The 11867-nt window shown below is 47.6% G+C and overlaps 1 protein-coding gene across 1 annotated transcript in view; it reads left to right on the top strand.

Moving 5' to 3' along the window:
* The first annotated feature begins 499 nt into the window (after positions 1–499).
* Positions 500–11867, top strand: part of CENPU (centromere protein U) — a 797426-nt gene continuing 786058 nt past the window's right edge. The window contains exon 1 of the mRNA XM_069631498.1: positions 500–671. The gene's annotated coding sequence lies outside the window, so the exon portion shown is untranslated. The remainder of the gene's footprint in view (positions 672–11867) is intronic.

Raw genomic sequence — 11867 nt, 5'->3', positions numbered from 1 at the left:
CTTTGATCGGAGGTCACCTGCCAGCTCCGCCCCTCTAAACCCCGCCTCCTCAGACACTGCCCACCACCAAAACTCCGCCCCCACCCCGGGCCTTGTGGGATCCCCCACCAGATTTTTTCCATTTCCACCACTGTGTGCTGCTTGATAATGATTCAAGAGGAAAAAAAACATTGGTTCCACAGTGGCATACACTGTGTTGCTGGGTTCGTTTTGTAGATGCTTGAATTTTGGCTGGGGGATGGTACCCCCACTGTGTTTCCAAAAATGTGCCCGTGTCGTGGGCGTGTGGGGGGTTTTATGGCATGTAATCAGCAGTGCGCATGTTCCGCTCCCTCATCTCATCAAGTTCCTCCCTGCCGGTGCAGCTGGCGGAGAGAGGAATGAGCAGGGCCTGCATCGGTGGCCCAGCTGGGGGAACGTGGGATCAGATAAAGCATACAACACTCCTGTGGTCTCTAGTGCCCGGAACTGCCGGCAGGGTGGGCCCTTTATTTGTAGTGCACCTCACGTCTGGATCAAACAACCACAACCCCATGTGCCCCTCCGGCACTGCTGCACGACCACAGAGGCCAGAACCCCACAGCCCACGAGGAAGATGCCAGGACGAGGGATGCAGGCGTAATGTAATCAGCCCCACGACGGTACAGGCGATGAGCGGAACACCCCCGCAGGTACAGTGACAGTGTCGCACAACTGCGAGAGCCAGTCGCGTTTGTAAGCAGCAAGCCGGGACGGCGCCAGGTGCCCACGATTAGCAGCGAGACGTGGAGCGCACCAACAGGAAGATGGTGCGAGAAGGCTGCACAAGGGCCACATTACAAAATATGTATCTCTTTAGTAAAAACGCATGAAAAAGCCAGGGAAAAATCAAAACAGAAAAGCAAACCCAATGCATTCACAATAAATGCCACATGTGGAAAATGTATTTATTAATGAATGCGTTAACTGTGGAAGTGGTGCTAAGATTGAATCATGGGGTCCAGTTGATTGTGGCGTTGCCCAGTTGATGAGGCTACCACCAGGTTCGAACTCTGGCTGCTGCTAGTGTATAACCAGTGTTGAACCTGACCTTCTGCTCGTTGCGTCTCTGTGGGCAGGTATAGCGCACGAAAGAGCGAGCGCCCGCCCCCATTGAATGACAAAGTCTTTCAGTGGTGAAATGGTAAACATCATATGGAAAGGCTGTACACAATCAGTATCAAACATTTAGATTGGGGCCAAACCAGTACCAAGATCTGCGGCCGATAAAGCGATTCATTCAGAACGTGCTCACATGTACTGTAGATTTGTGTTTGAGGAGGCAAAAGAAACATAGCATTAGATAAGCAGATGAAAGTTTAGGGAGTGTCCAGGATTCATGCAATTAAAAGTATGTTAGTTTGGAAACGTGTCTGACTAGAGATACGAGGAATCTCAGTAGGTGGATTTGTGGGAACAAAGAGGACAAACATGCTGGAATGTTTAAAGTCCAATTATGGAATATTTCCTGAGATGTGTCAACACCATCCTGACTCTGGAAAATGCAAGTAGTGGCTCGGGTATAACCAAAATATGATGGGTGGAAGGTTATTAAATAATCATAACTACTGGCATTGCCCCGGGCACCCATGACTGAAGACCTGTGGGTTGCTCACTGAAAAAACCAAAAGGGACAGTGGCCTTTTCAGGCATCGGAGGTTAATAAAAAGCAGTTCAATCTACCCAGGACCTCCTAAAAAAAAGGGACAAGTAAGTCCCAATGGGGCTGCAGGGCAAACGGAGAGCAAACCCCACAGTAGTTATTGGAGTAAGCCTAGTGGCTAGTGCAGTTACTGAAGGTGTTGGCACTGTGGGAATCTTACACATTGAAGGAAGGATCCCAGTTGCAAGCTTAGGATTTTGAGGGGTGGGGGTGCCAGCAGCCCAGCCATCCAATGTGAGGAGAACACATTCATCTCCTCAGTGATTGTCCTAGTTTCAAATGGAATCGGGGACCAACACCGGGAGGTTTTGGACGGGATTCCATTGAATACTCACAAGTACCTGTGGAGTGTCTTCATTAACTTCTTGAGTGCCATGTCCAAAGGTGTCTCCAATTGTGAGGCTAAACATAACCCACTGCCCTCCCCATCAGCCCAGAGACTTAGGTGGGTGCAAAGGTCTACCTCTCCTATCAAAAAAGGCCACTTTATTATAAGATGTGTGTAAGCCCTTTGGGAAGTCAATGGGCCTCATTACGAGTTTGGAGGTAGCCATGCCCTTAGCAAGGGCATGGCTACCCCTAAACTAGGGTTCGGCTCCGGGTTCCGCAAAAGGGGACTTACCGGGCCATTCCAACATTTGCGGGCCTGGTAATTCCCTTTCGTGGGACCCAGAGCCTCCATAGGGCTCAATGTGAATGGGGAGGATGGTAGCAGCGTTACCATTCATAACGGTACCATTGCTACAATCCTGCCCTGCTCGCGGGTGCCGCTCTGCACGCCTGGTCTGATCGGTGCTGGTGCCTTACCGGCACCGTTCATCCCGTGGCCGCCACAGACGTAATGAGGCCCAATGTGTTACTGGCCAGACACTGTGTGCAGACACTGTGCACTACGACACAGAGCAAGCATCACATAGTAGACTGGACACTGATCCAACCAGGTACCTTCTACAGGGGGCCTTTGTTGCCACTCTCCACTTTCTACTGCCATTGTGCCCATACAGGTGGTTGACAAAATAGTACAGCTAACTGTGACTGTTCAGGACTGTGAGGCAAGATTGTATGCAGTACCCTTTGTATGCACTACAACAACCCTGACCTCCTGGCAATAGGAACCCAACCTTTGGTATAAGGCTGTACTACACAGGTTGGTAGCGTGTTGAGCAGCCAGGCTTATCTTAAGAGGGGTCAATGTGAGCTGTAGGGGAGTTACAAAGAGATTCACTGTGGCAAGTATTCAAATAAACTCTTACACACAAGGTTTCTTGATTAAACAGTTATTAATTTATTTAACAGTCAGTTAGAGTAAGCCTTCTTCAGAAGGGGCAATATAATAGTAACACTCAAATACAAAACAAAACACATAAGCAGAAGAGAGAAGGGTCATTCTGGGAGCCAGGCCAGCCAATGTTAAGCAAGCAAAAGTCAAGGGGAACTGAAGCACTTCTTGCAGGTAAGTAAAAGTCTTGCACAATGTTTACAAAGTCTTTGTAGAATAAGAAGAAATCAAAGTAGGGCCACAATCTGATTAGGCTTGTGAGGTAAAGAAGCTTGTAGCAACTCTACAGATGCAACCGAGACAAGTCTTCAACGAGGACAAGCAAGGTGGCACAACAGGAGGTAAATTCTCTCAGACTTTACAGTATCTTTAGGTTGAAGAAAAGTGCAGTGGTTGACTTCTGTTTCTGTACAGCTCTACAGATTCTGGTGTTCCTGGGCCGCAGTCATGGGGACAAGAGAGAGGACATCTGGGGACTCCTGCACTGCAATGAGACGGTCACCGACCGCAACCGGCAATCTTCAAACAAGTGGCACTTCGGTGTTTCAGCTCATTGCGTCTATCGTAAATAGCAACACTGCGGTTCCTGGTTGTTGAGATGGGCTTTCCTTGCATCTGGAGTCCCACACTCTGTTGAGGCGGCTCAAGCTCGGTCAGTCCTGCTTTCTGTGAGTCCGGAGGATCTTCCTGGAGCTCTTGGCCAGATTAAAAGCAACGCACACAATCTGGTGTTCCTCTCCCTGGCTATTCGGTTCTAGCAGCAACTGCAGTGGCATTTCAACCAGCTCCAAGAGGATGTCCAGGTGGCTTACTTTGGAGTTGATTGGTCCAACCAACTCAAAAGGGAGAAGTCGTCCTTGCAGGGGCTTCTCTGTCGATACGAATTTGGAACCAACAGTCCAGGAGTTGCAGCAGGCGTCCTCTTCAAGTTCTTCTTCGGATTCCTTCGTTTAGTGGTCGACTGTGCCTTCCAAGCCAAAAAGCCTTGCCTTTTATGCAGGTTTCTCCCATTCATTCCAGACTAGCTGTCAGTCACCCACCAGGTTGGCTGCCCTTGCCGGACAGCCAGCCGGCCAATCACTTAAGAGTTAATTCCTGTCTCCTAGGAGACTAAGCACAGGGAGTTTGGGGCACCTCCCTCGCTTCCTGCACCCGCCAGACACCCTGGAGTCAGAGGCAAGCTTCACTCGTGAATACCACCAAAGGCAAAATGAACAAAGGTACCAAACCTGGTTTGGTGCGAAAAGTAAATCTCAAGAAGGACCTTTCCACAAAGAAATGGCGAAAAAAGAACACCAGGGCCATTTTGACAAAAATGGCACCCATGGGTGCTTTACTGCAGCTGCCAATGCAACCCGCGGTAAATGCACACCTTGGTAGTTAAAACGAAACCACTGCCACCAGGCATTAATCGAGGAAAGGGTAACATAAAAATGTTACATGAGAAGCTAGACAAAGGGGATACTAAGTAACCCCTCCAGCACCCTATTGTAAGATAGTGTGTGCTGGGTCTAGAAAGTTACAAATGTAAGTAAAGTCAATTTCACTTTATTGCTCTTGGAAACAGTAGTTTATCCAAGAGAAGGTATTTCAACCTTGGTGAAATCTGAAAGACTTCCCTGTGCCACTGCACTGAAGGTGCCGTGTGACAATGTAAAAGATGATGCCTATGGAATTTGTCAGACTCCACAACCAAAAGAAACACAGTGTTCAAAATCACATTCAAATACATGAGAGAGTGGAAAAAAGGGTCTCACTCTCTCCAGGTTAAAAGTTCTAGTCCTCAAAATCCAGCAAAGTTGCTGGGGGTCTCTAAGGTAGAGAGGAATTAGCAAATTTCTGCAAATTCTCCCTAACAAGGACAACAACCCTCTAGACGTTTTGCAAGGAAGTGACCTGGCTGTCATGTGCATGGTATCTACATACATAGATTTGGAGGGTGTTTTGGCCACTCATGCACAAACTTTGTAGGAACAGCCTGCTGAATAGCAGAATTCCACAACTGTGTCTGCATGACAAAATGATTACTGCCACTCATGAGTACAGTGATGAGTAGTGGATAAAAACTCCTCCTCAGCCGTGTAATACGACTAAACCAGCAATGATCCCAAACATAAAGGTGAAACTGGCAAAGTTATAACTCCTTCACCTCTTGTGGTAACGTGGGCAGAGTATACTCTTCAGGAGCAATGTCAGCTAGCACAGCATCCAAAACAGTAATAGTACTGGGGTACCAAAATAAAAGAATGTCCAACCAAGGTTCTATTAATATATAGGAATCTTTAAACTAAAATACACAAACACTCCTCAAAAACACTATAAAAACACAGAATATGAAGACTTTGGGTCTCATTACGAGTATGCCGGTCCGTTAACAACCGGACCGGCACACTAGGGGTTTGCTTGCTGGAGCTGCTGTGCCCAACAGGGCAGATCCTGCCGGACACAGCGGCCACGGTAAGCATGCCGTAACGGAAGCACTGGTACTGTTATTAATGGTGCCGGTGCTTCCGTGTTCCCAAATCCTATTGAGTCCCATGGGACTCAGTGGAAATGGGGAATTACAAAATGACTGGCGCCTGACCTCCCGGCCACTGGACTCAGAATAGCCCGGTGGCACCGGGAAGTCAGGCGCCGGTAATTCATTAGGACCCGTAATGAGGCCCTTTGTAATGAAAGGCGGCATGTTGGGTCTAAAGACAGGTGTGCACAGACATGACGTTCAGTAGCAAAGTCCAGTTCAATGAATAAGGTCTTTAAAAGGGAAGCAGTGTGGGGCCTTAAAATATCACTAGGGCTTTTTAAGGCAGACCATGGGGACAGAATCTCTTCAAATACCTTTAAAAGATGTTTTTGTGGCACAACAGCATTGAGACCAGCTTCTAAGCACTTTACAATGCGTTGAGTTGGCAAGTTTTTTTAGATGATTGTTCCCAACAGATTGAGTCTATCGAAACCGTTGAGTATGCTCAAGACGGTCCAGCGATGAAATTCAGTCATGTAGTAGTGATCAGCTTGACTTGGGTGACGAACATGCAGGCTATGGTCGAGATGGAAGATCCAATGATCTGATGGAGGTCTTTAGTGTTGATGGGCTGAAATGTCTGGGGCACAAGCAGGTGATGGTCGAGACAGCGGCTTGACGGGTTGACATCCTATTGAGAAGCAGTGAGTGTCAAAGTCAGCTTTGGAAGCTTGCAGTGGTCAAAAAAGTAACACAAAACATTTGAGCTGGCTCGACGATGAAACACAGTGGGCAAACCATTCCCAGAGCTGGTTCTTGACTTGTGGTTGCTGGGTCACCCCATCCTATCAGTCCAGGGGGAAGGGAGGTCCTTGTTCTTCACTTTTCAGCAGGGAAGGTTGCCAGAGAGCTTTGCAAAGGCTGCCGCAGACAGTAACCAGGTTCCTGCATAACAGAGGTCTCAGCTTGCAGCAGGCCTTGTCCAGCCAGCAAGTCACCGTAAATGGTCCTCTGGGAAGGGCTTCCTCCTTTCTGGAGCCTTTTTCTTTACCTCCATGGAAGAGGACTTTGGGGCAGACTGTACCTGAACAAGGTTTCATGTGACATACTATTTCTGTAATCCAAATCTGATTCCACAGGGGTTGGGACACCTTAAATAGGCAATCTGCCAAAGTGGATTGGTTCACCTCTAGCCCTCTGGAAGTGTTACAACTCTGGCTACTGTGTTCAGAGTATTTTGTCTGGAAATGTCAGTCCCAGAGTGCTTTGCTTGCAGGATGTGGGGAGGGGCCCAATGGCAGGTTGGAGCCCAGAGAGATTCCAAGATGGTGGGACCCTTCTGGGAACTCTCTTGCTACTCTAACTGTGCCCTCCCACCTGTCTGCCCTACATCAAAGAGTCTCTACTAATTACTGGCCAGGTGGGATTTCCTTTGGACTTGCAGTGCCTGTCCCTTGATGCATAGGGCCTCTCACTTCCCCCTGGAGGCCTCCAAAAAGGTGATGGGTCTTTCCCAGGGAGAACAAACGTTTTTTGCTGAGTCCAAATGATTCGTTGTGCATGAATTTCAATTCAAGTCAGTGAATACATAGAAGGCGCTGACAGGAAGGTCAATCGGAAACCAAGCTGACAATAAAATTACACCAAATAGTTTGGGGCATAATAATTGTAGATTCCCAGAGGCCGCCATGTCAAAACTAGACATGGCTGATATTCAATATCCCCTGGCCACACAAAATTATATCATTTTGGATCAGGGCTGTCCAAGGATACAGGCAGTTCCTGAACTCACACTTTTCTCAGTTCAGTGTGAGGTTTGCTGGCTCCAGCGCCATGCATGCCCTTGAGAGTGTTTTATCGTGTTTCTCCATGCTTGTGCCAAACACCAGAAAGTCATCGCTTCATTGATGCAATAGGGAATGTGTTTGATCACATTATGTACCTCTGCCTGCAATATCTCTGCCGCTGAAGAGACACCAAAGCCCAAACTTTTGAACCTGTATAGGCCAAGGTGTAGCACGAATGTTGTGATGTAGCGACTCTCTGGGCTTAGGACCAGCTGATGATGGCCCTTGTTAAGATCCAGCTTAGAAAAGACCCTGGCGCCATTCATTAGATGTATCATATCAGTGATACAGGGGGCCAGATGACATTCTCTCTTGATGGCTTGATTTGGTCACCTCATATCCACGCATAGCCGATGGCATCCAAGCCTTTCTTTGGAACTGGCACAATGGGTGACACCCATGCAGTGGGCCCCACTGCTGGCTCCATAATGTCCTGCTCCAACACGTTGTGGAGCTCTTCCTCCACCTGTCATTGTATGTTGACGGGGATGCCTCAGTAATGTTGTGCCACTGGCGGGACGTCTTTTTCAATGTGGAGCATGATCTGCTTCCTGACTCCTTTAAACAGCGTTGGGAACAGTTGGTCTATCTTGTTCACAGTGTCTATGTACTTGTTAACCATCAATCTGTATAGTACATGAATTAAACCCATGTCGATGGAAGTTTTAAAGCTCAGAATGCATCCCCACTCAGTTGCTGTTGATATCACGTATACTGGAATTTTCCTTTCTTGTGTCTTGTATCAGCAACTCGCCTCAAACTGACCTATGCAAGTTGGTAGAGACTTGGACCCATACAGGCAGATATCTACTTCCGACGGGCGAAGTCTGGGTGTTTGCTGCGTGGTCTTGCACATCTGTTCACTGATGACGTTTACCGTGGCATCGGTGTCCACCAATAATTCCATCTGCTGCTCATTTAGATGTATGAGCAGTGTGAGACTATGTTCTGTGGCCTGTTTGTTGCCCAGGGCACACAGATGCCCTTTTACCTGTTGCCCGCCCTCCTAGGAGCGGAGTTCTGTTTCTGACGGTGACTGTTCAACCAGGTACCTAACATGACGTCTTGATGTCGAGATGCAGTAGCATCTAAGATCTTGATTTCTTTTCTTCTCTCGAGTCGTCGTCCTGTCGTCCCTAGTCTCTATATTTCCCAAGGACCTGGGCCGCAACTTGAAATGCCGCTGAGGCAGTAGTTGGTGTGCGATCTTTGGGCATAGCTGCATTGCCGCCTTCAATGTCCCCTTTCACCGGGTTTCTGCACATCTTGCAAATGGACTTAGGGATTTTCACCTGCACATGCCGAGTACCGCTTGCCTAGGACCAGACACATGCCATTGCAGGGGAATTCGTACCCACATCTATAAGAAAATGGCTCCCCCTTGGATCTTGGGTGACGCCTCCACTAACTTCTGCACCATCTCCGGGTGTGTAGTTGAGCTCTTCAGATTTCCCATGGCTTCAACCTGTGATTCCACTGCTAACTCTGCTCTAGCCAGCATTAAGATCTCTTCCAGTGTCCTGGGTTTTTGTAGTAGCGTCCTGCTGAAGTTTTCTGATTTGCATCCAGCAATTATCTGAGAGCGTAGGGCCTCAGTGTTTGAGTAGCTATTAATATGACAGTGTTTGAGCTTGATGTTCAGTCTCATTACAGATGCGTCAATTGTCTCACCCTTTTGCTGTTTGGTGGTGTGAAAGACATGACGCTCATAGTCAACATTTGTGTGTGGTGTGAAATAAGTGCCCAGAGTGGCCTTCAACCCTTGAATTGTATCTTTAGAATCAGCGGGCAGTTCATCAATGAGGTCTCTGGTTGAGGGACCTACTGCCAGTTTCAGCAGACATTGTTGTCCGTTATCCTCCATGGGCCCCATGGTGCCTACATATAGGTCAAGTCTCTGGCCCACCTGGGTCCCATGTTGCTGGTGTCTGTAACGTCAAATACCCCCCGATAGCTGCAACGCCAGGGTGTCCTGAACTCTCTGCTGCGCCTCTACTGGGGGCATGACAGGGACAGTGGCGGGAATATCATGGTCAGACATGTTGATGAGTAGGACTGGCTATGTTTTGCAGGTCAGTCAAATGCGTGATTCCCATCAATGGCAATGAATGTCGTAGTGGCAGACTGGGTGTGCCAAAGGGAGAGCTTCTACTGGGCCTTGAACTGGGCCGTAGCCACCCACCTTCCATATGGCTTCATCCACCTGTGGCAGGCCTTGCCACCTGCCACTGCGGTCTTCTCCTAAATTGGCGGCTGCCTAAACAGTCACAAGCACTGCTGTGTGGCACTGGGCTTGATTGCCGCCAACAACCTGGGCCTCACCTCTGGTCTGGTTGAGCCAGGGAGCATGCATCACTGCGGAGCCGATTCCCTGCGACTGCTTCCTTAGGCCACAGAGCAGCCTGCCGTTGTCTGCTTAAGTGCGGGAAACATGCTGTCACTGCCGCACTTACGGTGCGCACCACCGTCCACATAGCAGCCCAACGTGGGCTGCTGAAGTCATCCAATATACAGGCTCTCCCGCTGCATCACCAATTCCTGCTTCAATGACCCAGGGAACGCTAGGGTAAAGCTGAGGCTCACACTGTGTCACAAAGGCGCAGACTCGAGGACTTACACCAGCCACACTTTATTCCTTCACTCCTTCCAACTGACTTCCCTTCCCCACGTCACTTCCCTTCCCGCTCCCAACACTAGACCTCCCAAACTCCCTGAGGCCATACCCCCGTTCTCAATCAGCAGGCAAGTAAGTGAGGAATCTGGGAGATCCCTCAGTGTGAAATATTGGTCCCAACAATCCTACAGCATAATGGTAAAAGAGAAAATGTATGTAATGTCCGTTATGCATGAGTGGTGATCTAAGAGTAAAAAGAACATGAGATTGTTCTGTGTTCTGTCAAAACATTAGGGGATGCCACAAGCTCCTCACCTGGGGAAGAGTGAAGTTCGAAAATGTCCCTATAAACGTATCCTCTTCCCCCGATAGTCACCAAAATGTGTTGTGTATGGTGATATAACCTGAAGCAAAGCAAAAGCGGGACACAAGATAGCCTCAGAGCCCATACCTTTCTCAGTGGACCTCACAGTGAACAGAACTCACTGCAACGCTGGGGACTCTGCCCTTCATTAGACTTAACTCACTGCATGTTCTCACTGTGCACAGAAATGAGCAGTGTTTTTTTGGTTTGTAGACGCCCGCGGTACGCCTTAGTTTCCCTTGATATTGTGGTGCATCCCTCACGCTTCAAAGAAACCTCGAACTCCAACTATACCTTCTGTAGCAGACCAGCTAATCACTGGGAGATACCCTTTTCACTTTGGTCAAATCACAGTTGATCACATTTATATATTTATATCTATGGAAAAGATTCTTTTTACAGCGTTTATGCCTTGTTATTCTATATAACAGGATGTTAGTCTAATTAATGCAATGCCAGGTTACACAAATCTAGCGCCAATAACAGAACTATACAACAAAACCACAGCACTACCCAAGGTGGACAGTGAACAGTGTGCCATGCACACAGTCCGGTGCGAGTAAAAGTCCCAGCTTTGCTTGTCCCACCCCCACCACAGGATTAAAGCATTCCCAGTGCTCGGAGCAACCATGTTTATGTATTATTTCGGCTTTTAGTCTGTGAAACAGCTTCATGCTGTGTGAAATAATGAATACAGGACTGTGTCCTGGGCCCTTGTCTTTTTAATTTGTATCTTTCTGATATCAAAGAGGCCCTTGTAGAGGTTCAGTCATTTCCCCCTGAAGTGGGGCATCTGCATTTATCATTTCTGGTCTACGTAGATATTATGCTCCTCCACTGAACCCCTATAAGGTTGCAGTGCTTGCTTGTTGGATCCGATATTGTTAACGAACCTGGAAGGATATATTTGGAAGCATCTCCTTAATTTACCATCTTCACATTCCATGGTTCTTATCAGATAGGAGCTTGGCCTTCAATCTTGGCACTCTATCATTCTGTACAAAGAATGTGTGATTTTTCAGAGTATACTTAATCATCCCAAATACTTGATTCATGAAGATCTTAAGTGATTAATTGTAAAATCGCTGCCCTCCTTTGGAGCCTTTATCAGCGATTGTGAAGAAGCAAATATGTAGTGACAGGAGAACTTTGACTGACAATACCAACAAGATCAAATTCAAAAAGAAGATTTTTGACTGGATTAAACAAGAAGAGGAAATAGTCCTCTTTTAGTTTAGTTTATTGAGCATTTGTCAGGCGCTTATACAACAGAATTGTGTTTCAAAGCGCCACAAGGCTAAATGTGAAGGGAACAAGGGGAAAGAAAAAACATTAGCAAAACAGTAAACATACAGTCATGGTCCTACTAAGCCTTGTGGTATTCGGACGTACAAGTGCAGTGAAAAGAAGTGCAGGGGATAGTAATGGGTGGTGTAGGGGGAAAGGAGTGGACAAGTGCTGGTAGGGGGTCCAGGAGGGAAGTGCCAAGAGGAGCCAAGGAGGATGCTTCAGACTGAGTGCTAAAGATTATACAGTTTTTTTTCACAAGTTTAACACTCTGCCATCTTACCTAACGATGTTCTGGATTGGATATCCAGATATATTTTTCTAAACCTTC

This window comes from Ambystoma mexicanum, chromosome 6q (genome assembly GCF_040938575.1).
Source record: "Ambystoma mexicanum isolate Mex_15411 chromosome 6q, UKY_AmexF1_1, whole genome shotgun sequence".
Classification (NCBI taxonomy): domain Eukaryota; kingdom Metazoa; phylum Chordata; class Amphibia; order Caudata; family Ambystomatidae; genus Ambystoma; species Ambystoma mexicanum.
This window is presented reverse-complemented; position numbering and strand designations above follow the sequence as displayed.